Source organism: Rhinopithecus bieti, unplaced genomic scaffold (genome assembly GCF_001698545.2).
Source record: "Rhinopithecus bieti isolate Rb0 unplaced genomic scaffold, ASM169854v2 scaffold_52030, whole genome shotgun sequence".
Lineage (NCBI taxonomy): Eukaryota > Metazoa > Chordata > Mammalia > Primates > Cercopithecidae > Rhinopithecus > Rhinopithecus bieti.
The window spans coordinates 640,548-648,687 of NW_016821228.1; the positions used below are offsets into that span (position 1 = coordinate 640,548).

General features: G+C 40.8%; 1 long non-coding RNA gene across 1 annotated transcript; it reads left to right on the forward strand.

Moving 5' to 3' along the window:
• Nucleotides 1-3,719: 3,719 nt before the first annotated feature.
• LOC108520778 (uncharacterized) lies at nt 3,720-5,620 on the forward strand. Its single transcript, XR_001883000.1, has 2 exons — nt 3,720-3,953; nt 5,318-5,620. It is a non-coding gene; the product is annotated as an uncharacterized LOC108520778 (long non-coding RNA).
• Nucleotides 5,621-8,140: the final 2,520 nt, after the last annotated feature.

Below are 8,140 nucleotides of genomic sequence, written 5' to 3' on the forward strand. Positions count from 1 at the left end.
TAGCTTTCATTCATATTGTCTTTCAATCTCTTTAATATATTGATCATTGTATCAAAATGTAACTTTAAGATGCTAAATAAAATATCATTTTCTTTCTTTGCATCTACTTACATTGTTTGTTTCACCTGGTAGTTGATCACAATCTCCTGCCTCTTTTTATGTTAGTAATTTGTGACTGTATGCCAGACATTGTGGAAAAAGCACAAGTCAAAGCTCTGTATGATGCTACTTTGACCAGATGGGAATCTGTGTTTTCTCTGTGGAGCAGATAAGGTGAGGAGGTCATCACCCCAATCCAAGAGGCTGAGCTAGATCAAGACTGGGTTGACATTTTAGTAAGATCCACCTCTAGTTCTGTTTTCGTTTCTCAGGCCTGTCTCTTCTACACTGTTGATTGAAAGCTCTGACAGTGGAAGGTTCAGGCTGCTTAGCATCCTGCCGTATGCTCCATCCAAATTTGATGAGCATCTTGGGGAGACCAGCCATGTTCTGAGCAGACTCCTTTCCTCAAGTGGAACTTTTCCTCCCAATTATTATGGGACTTCTGAAGATTTTAACTTACTTTGCAGAAACTCCTAATCTTTTACTCAGTCTCAATTTAGCAAGGGTGCTAGAGGAAAATTGGCAAGGCATTTGGCGATACTTTTGTTTCCAAATTGTTGTGGTTGCTTCTACAAATGTCACAAGCTTTGCTCGCTCCTCTTTCCTTCCTACAGTGCTTCTGCATGAACCAGATCTGATCTGTGTTTCAAATCAGCAAATATCCCAAGAAAGAAAATAGCCTGTGAAAGGTAGCTAACCTTGCCAAAACACTCTGCTCTCTGGAATTTTTGTTCTTTTAATTCTTTTTGTTTCCATAATTCACTCATCTCTTTAAATGGATTTTTTTGCAATTAATTTGTCTTCTTTAGTTAGTCTAACAGGATTGTGTTCTCCTGCAACCAACGGCATTCTATTCATAACCACAAGTCCCCTTAGGGTCAACTTTTAAGAAGTCTTGGGCAGTTTTGTCTTTCTAATCTGACAGTCCATAAGATCTTCCCCTATTTTTCCAGAAGCTTCAGATGTGACTATCACAAAGAACATTATGGATATATGTGACAAATAGAGATTACAAATTAAATTCATACTGTCCAACATGAAAAACTTGACTGTCATTTTTTCTGTGTGTCTAGAGATACAGGGAGTCCACAGAGCCTCCCCTGCAAGCATCAGTACAGAAGTGGATGATAATCTGGATGCAAGTCCAGGAGTGTGGAGTTCACTGACTCAGAAGACCTGCATCTAAGGAATTGACTGTCCTTATCCTTAAGTATGATGACTATGTTTCCAATTCCAGTAGACCCTTTGATGTATTCTGAATAAATATTCCTTTTGGAATTGAACTTCTAGAGCTCTCAACTTTGGCCCACTCTAGTTTCTCTCTCTCTCTCTCTTTTTAATAATTTTTTTGTAAAGATGAGGTCTTGCTTTGTTGCCCAGGCTGGTCTTGAATTCCTGGACTCAAGCAATCCACTGCCTTGGGCTCCCAAAGTGCTGGGATTATAGGTGTGAACCATTGTGTCCGACTGCTTTCTGGTTTTTCTAGTATCATGTTATCCCAACTCTGTTCTCCATGTAAATTTCCCTGATCACATGGTTGTATCTTGGCATTTCAAAATACTTAACAGACTTTGTTTTGTTTGAATTTTACAGTGAACTTACATGACTAGGCATGGTCCCCAGTTCGGTTTTATAGACAAGGATTCTGCAGGTCAAGAAGTGAAACACAACCAATAACAGCAGGTGACAGGATTTAAACCTGGGTCACTGTACTTATTTTTTTCTACTCTGTCATTATGTGTATCTATCCTACCTCTGCAATGACAGATGGCCCTAGAGCAAGAACACTTCCTTACATCTGGTATACAGTTGAAAAGTAAAAATTCCACACAAATAAATATGGAAGGAAGTTTTACCTGCTCCTATAGCTTCCTTTCAGCGACCTGGCACCCACAAAGGTTGAGTAACAGAAAGGGGACTTATGTAACTTAAAGTAGAGGAAGTTATAGAGACTGTCTTAGCATAATATGGCATGGAGCGGTCATGCTTGGAGGTGCAAAATGTCTGATGGTCTCAGATGTGGCTTGACCCTGAATTACACTAGTGAGGCAAGTTGCCTTGGGTGAAGCAAACTTATTGGACCCAAAGCTCTCATTTGAGAATTTTGTTGCCTAAATATTATAAAATATCAGCAATTTCATATGGTTCAGCCTAATATTTTATCACTCTTCCTTTTTCTATTCTAAAGCAATAATTTTTAATAATGTAAGCTATACACATACATGCTTTCAACATACAACGCCCTGACTATCATATAATGGATATTTCAAGAAGTAAATGTTCAGCATGTCTTCACCCCCACTTGAAGACATAATGTATCAATTAGGCTGTTCTTGCATTGCTATAAAGAAATACCTGAGACTGTGGAATTTATAAGAAAAGCGGTTTAATTGGCTCACGGTTCTGCAGGCTGTACAGGAAGCATATTGGGTCTACTTCGTCTACTTCTGTGGAGACCTCAAGGAACTTTGACTTATGGTGGAAGGTGAAATGGGAGCAGGCACCTCGTGTGACTGAAGCAGGAGCAAGAAAGAGAGAGTGACCGAGGTGCCACACACTTTTAAACAACCGGAACTCTCTCTTGAGAATTCACTCACCGTCTTGCGGACAGCACCAAAGGAATGGTCCTAAACCATCCATGAGAAATCCTCCCCCATGATCCAATCACCTCTCACCAGGCCCTATCCCCAACACTGGGATTACAGTTCAACGTGAGATTTGGGCCTGGACACAGATCCAAACCCTATCAATATATTGGCCAGACGCTTGCAGCTATATGAAGAATACCCTGGTTACCCAGCCACAAATGCAGATGTTATTGATAAGGGAGGGGGGCAGGGAAGTGCTGGGAGGAGAAAGGGAGGTCTCTGGTGAGGGCTCCGAGCACCCTGGGGCCTGTGCCCACAGACCTAGGTGAGGGCAGGCACTCCTGCCTTTGCGACCAAATGTTGCTTTTCCCAAGACCACCCTGGCCCGCCACGCCCCCATCCTGTGCCTATGAAAACCCCGAAACCCTAGTGGGCAGTCACACAAGCAGCTGGACATCCAGAGGACGTCAAGAAGAGCACGTCGACAGGCACCGGCAGACCCTGGCAGGCCGCCGACTGGCGGAAGGACGTGGAGTTCGGCTGGAAGGTCGGAGGAGATCCAGGCCGCTAAGCCTGACTCCAGGAAACACACCTTCCCACTCCATTTCCCTTCTGCCTCTCCTGTCTGCTGAGAGCTACCTCCACTCAATAAAACCTTGCTCTCATTCTCCAAGCTCACTTGTGATCTGATTCTTCCGGTACGACAAGGCAAGGACCTTAGGATACAGAAAGTTCTCTGTCCTTGAGATAAGCCAGGGGTCTAATTGAGCTGACTAACACAAGTCGCCTACAGATGGCAAAACTAAAAGAGCACCCTGTAACACACGCCCACTGGGGCTTCCGCTGCAATCGTTCACCCCTAGACACTGCTGTTGGGTTAGAGCCCCACAACCCAGCCGTCTGCCTGCTCCTCTAGAGGTCTGAGCAGTGGGGCACGGAAGAAGCGAGCCCCTCCTGCTGTTGCACACCCTGCGAGGGGGCAAGGGAACTTCTCCTGTTTCATCATCAGGGATGTTGTATTGGTGTCTTAAATAACACTAGCATTTTGCCATATTTGGAGCTGCTACTGGGCCAGCTCTGTTTCCAGGCCTGCCTTTCCATCTTTTCCTTGCTTCTGGCATGAGTTCCCTTCCCTCTTGAGAAATCAGTTATGCATTTGAAAATACGTGTAGCTATACATACTTTAAACATACCATGTAGCAAGGATGCTCCTTATTGGACGGTCTTTCACGTTGCTGGGAACAGAGAACACTGCCGTTTCAGGTGAGCGAAGTAGTGCGATCTCATACATGATGAAAGCTAAGCAGGCAACAGCTTTCCCATAAGTAAGCATTTCAAAATGTATTTGTAGAAAGGCAGTAAAAGAATAGGATGCAAATCAAGCTATTTTTAAACCATCGTTTTCAGGGCCAAGGAAGAAAATGAATATTAAAAAAAAAAAAATTATAAGGTCTTTAGTGGTGTTTTAGTTGAAGTAATTTAGAGATGATTAGGTATTGTTATTTTTTATTCAATTCTTTAGAACAAAAACTTACAGAAATAGAAAGCTTTGCCATTTCTTTTCCCCACAACTTTAAAAGTAAACCATGAGTGTTGGGTCACAAAACCTTTCTTTTTTAGTCTCCTTTTTGTGCAGATTTCAAGTCCCACATGCCAACTCTGACTACCTGTGGAAGAATGTTTATATAAATCCTGTCTTTTTGTCTGTTGCTCTGAGTAAATGGTACAAAATAGATGCCTTAGTCTGGTGATTTGATTTAATACAAATAGATATTGTTAGAACAATTCTTTACATCTGAGATATTGGGAGATTTACTTGTAACTTTCCTTGCTATGTGAACAGCAGTAGTATTTGTTGTTTCTAAGATGTGTTGTAGTTGGAAAGATTTTGTTTGTATCATGCCAAAGTGACTGCATTAAGAAGTACCTAGTTAATTAAAACAAAACAAAACTAAACTAAACAAAACAAAACTCCTTTAAATCATTCAGCTGTTTGACCTATACTAGTGTATAGGTGTTATACTTAATTATATATTTTGGTGCTGTCTGTTTTATTATGTGGCAGTGTGTAGTCCCAATATTTATGCTAATTGTATAGTTCTTTGGACTCCAGTTTTTCTATTTGTAAATTTGGATTAAAGTCTATCATGGCTGCTTTCAAAGAGAGCATTATATGTAAATGGAGGGTACTTTGATACCACTAGAGGGATGGGACAGATCTCAAAGAAACAGGATACACTGGCTCTGGGGTGAATGTGTCCTATGACTTGTAGGGCTTCGGAGAAGGACGTACAACTCTGGGGCTAAAGCTCAGGGCATTGGCCATGCAGTTGAACATTTCTACCATTCTTTCCTGGGCCTGCCCTGTGCAATTTCCAACTTCTTCTCTAAATAAATGTTGAAGGTATGCGTACATAGCAAAGGTGTGCCAAAGTGTACAGTTGCCCAGATTATTTGCACACCTTGGTTTGGCCTGGCCAGTTGAAGGATTTATGAGGAAATACATTGCTGCGGTGACCTCTGTCATTCATTTCTCTGTGAATATTGGTATTAATTGATTTTTTTGGCAGAGTTTAAAGTACTTTTGAACTTCTCCCCTTTCTTCTCTCTTCTGCCTCTTTTTCCAGACTGCTTCCAAGATTGGATGAAGAGAATCTATTGACAATGCTGTGAAGAGAGGTATTTGGAGCGTGTTGGGGGAGGTAGTGTTGACTTCCTTGTGCAATCTAGGATTGAGTGGGGGATGCAGTTGGAAGCGAAGAGAAGTAAGACTCCTCCATCTTCCTGGTCCAGAGAAATTCTGCTGGAGCGCCCTAGCCTTAACGAGAAAGGAGGGGTTTGTGTTTCCACCATCTTTGAGATCTGATTGCTAATGGAGCTACCTTTAAAGAATTCTGCTATTTACAATAAAAGTGAGATCTCCCTCCTCCATCCTGTGTTGCACAGCTTGGGATTGCACCCTTGTTCCTGGCACCTTTGCATTGCAGGAGCCTGCCTTTGACTTTCTTTCCTCTCTGCACATCTTCTGTTCTTGCTGCTTCTCTTTACAGAAAGTGCTGAGCTTCTTGGCGAGTGTCCCTCCCAACAGATGAATATTCAGCAGAGAATGGAGAGCTTTCTACCATAAGAATCAGGATGTGGCTGTTTATAAAGTTATTGCATTTTTTTTTTTGAAGAGTGGCTGCAATTAGTTTTGGTGTTAGGCAGCAAAAACCCCAAAATGTTCTTTTTGATTTCACATTGCTTGCATAATACAGATACCCATTTACTGGAAGAAATCTTTGTGGGTAAGTGTATGAGTGTGTATGCATAAGTGTGTGTGTTTGTATGACTCCACATATATTTCTGGAGTGCCTTCTATGTGCCAGGCATGGTGTTAGTCAACATATGTAATTGAGAGTAAAACAGTCATGAGCTCTGCTCTTAAACAATTTACAATCTAGGATAAAAGAGACCTTCCATGTTCAAATCCACAATGACATTAATTGCAATATGATCATTGCTGTGTTTGAAGAATAGCTAAGAAAAGCACAAAGAACTTACAAGATGGCTTAACAGAAAAACTTCATCTAGCTTACAAGTCTGGATAGCCCCTTTCTAAGAAAGCGGAATGAGTAAGGATGAATAGGAATAGGGCAGATAAAATACTAAGCCAGGAGTTGGAGGTGGACATGGGGGAGGGAGGTGACATTGTACTGATAGAGAGGTGTAGAGAGCTAAGGAGGCTGATGAATGTAGAGAAAGTAGAAGTGTCACTGGATTGCAGTTCTTGATAGGTACAAATGTTGTATGAGGGGACGAAAACAAGGCCATTGGAAAGGGAAGTTGAAGGTGGTGGTGGTGGTGTTTGTGAAGGTATTCATATTATTACAGAATTATCTGAAGTGCAGTTTCCAATGTTGACCAAATTCATGGTGTGACTGTGGAAGCTGGTGCTTGGGGTGAATGATGACAACTATCAGTGGTTATCAGGGTAAGGAACTGCTGGTCAAGGTGTTGATGGTGCATCCAAGTGATGTTAAATCTACTTAGCATGATGGTAAGTTTGGGTGAAAAGAAGACGATGAGTTGGGTGCTAAATTCTTTAAGGAGTGACCAAATGATTAAGTGAGGACTGGAGGGAGAAGAGGCTCTTATTGTCAACTACTCAAAGGAGCAGCTTACAAAAGAGAGTGCAGTTATTTGTCTGCAAGTGGCATTGGGTAGTCAGGAGGACACTGCCTTGGTGCTGATACTGGGATATTTCGAGTTTGACGGAAAACATCTCCCAGCCCCTGGTTGAGAGGAGAAGCAGTATCCTTAGGGGACAGTGGGTTTCAGTGAAGTCAAGAAAGTGTGTGGTGTGTGTGTGTGTGATAACTTTGAGATAATTATGGGTTAGAAACATGTGGATTAAGGTAAGAAGAGACTACCCTCAGGCATTCATCCAAACTTTGAATTTCTTCTAGAAACCTCCTCTCAAGTCACAGTCAAGTGACTGTGATTGACTGATCCAGCAATTGCAAAATCACTCTCTTCTAATGCATACCATTTAAGTTAATTTAAAATGTAAGTTTTATTTTCTTTTTGGATGGGGTCTTGACTGCATCCTGAAAACATAGCTGGTGTTTTTATTACCTTAGTGTAAGCTGTGTAGTCAAAAGAATAGTGGGAATGGTCACTGTGTGTGGATATTGTTGTTCCTGAGGTAAATTCTGTCCTAGCTACTAACCAAAGGATCTTTTAGAAGTGCTCTCCCAAACCACTGCCCATTGAATAGCAAACGCAGTATCTATTTTAGAGAAAATGATTGCATCAGATTAAAATGGTTAAATTGTCGTAACATGCCAGGATCTTATCTTTTCATGAAAACATTTTTTATTAACTTTTTTTAAAGGAGGACAACTGCTCTTCAGATTTTTCCCATGAGAACTGGAGAATAAACTTTGATTTTTCTCCTTTTATCCTCCCCAACAGAAGCTGTATGTTTTGAGGATAACCACTTGGTTAAAAGCAAAATAGCCTTAAGTAAACACACATACCTTAAAATGAATGAGCATTTCTGGTATAGTCTTAGATTTCACAGTGTCATACTGACTGGGTTGAGAAAGCCACCAGAATTTCATAGCTCAAAGTTCAGGTTTTATACAGGATTTATATGTCCTGTAGAATATTTTGTTTGCTGAAGTTTGAAATGATAGTATCTTCTTCTCTAGGAAACTAACGTTTAACAGGTACGTGCAACCGGATTGCTAATAGGAGATGGAGGAAAAAATGTCACCATTTTGAATGGGGTTTGTGTTTACTAGCACACAAAATGTATTCTTGTATTATCGATTATGTGAAAATATCTATAATTGTTAGAAAGATAAAATCCATGTTTGCCAAGAAAATCAATTTTTTCCATATCTCTCTTTGTGCACTGTGGTTTTAAAATTTCCTTTTCATTTTTTTTTTTTTTTTTTTTTTTT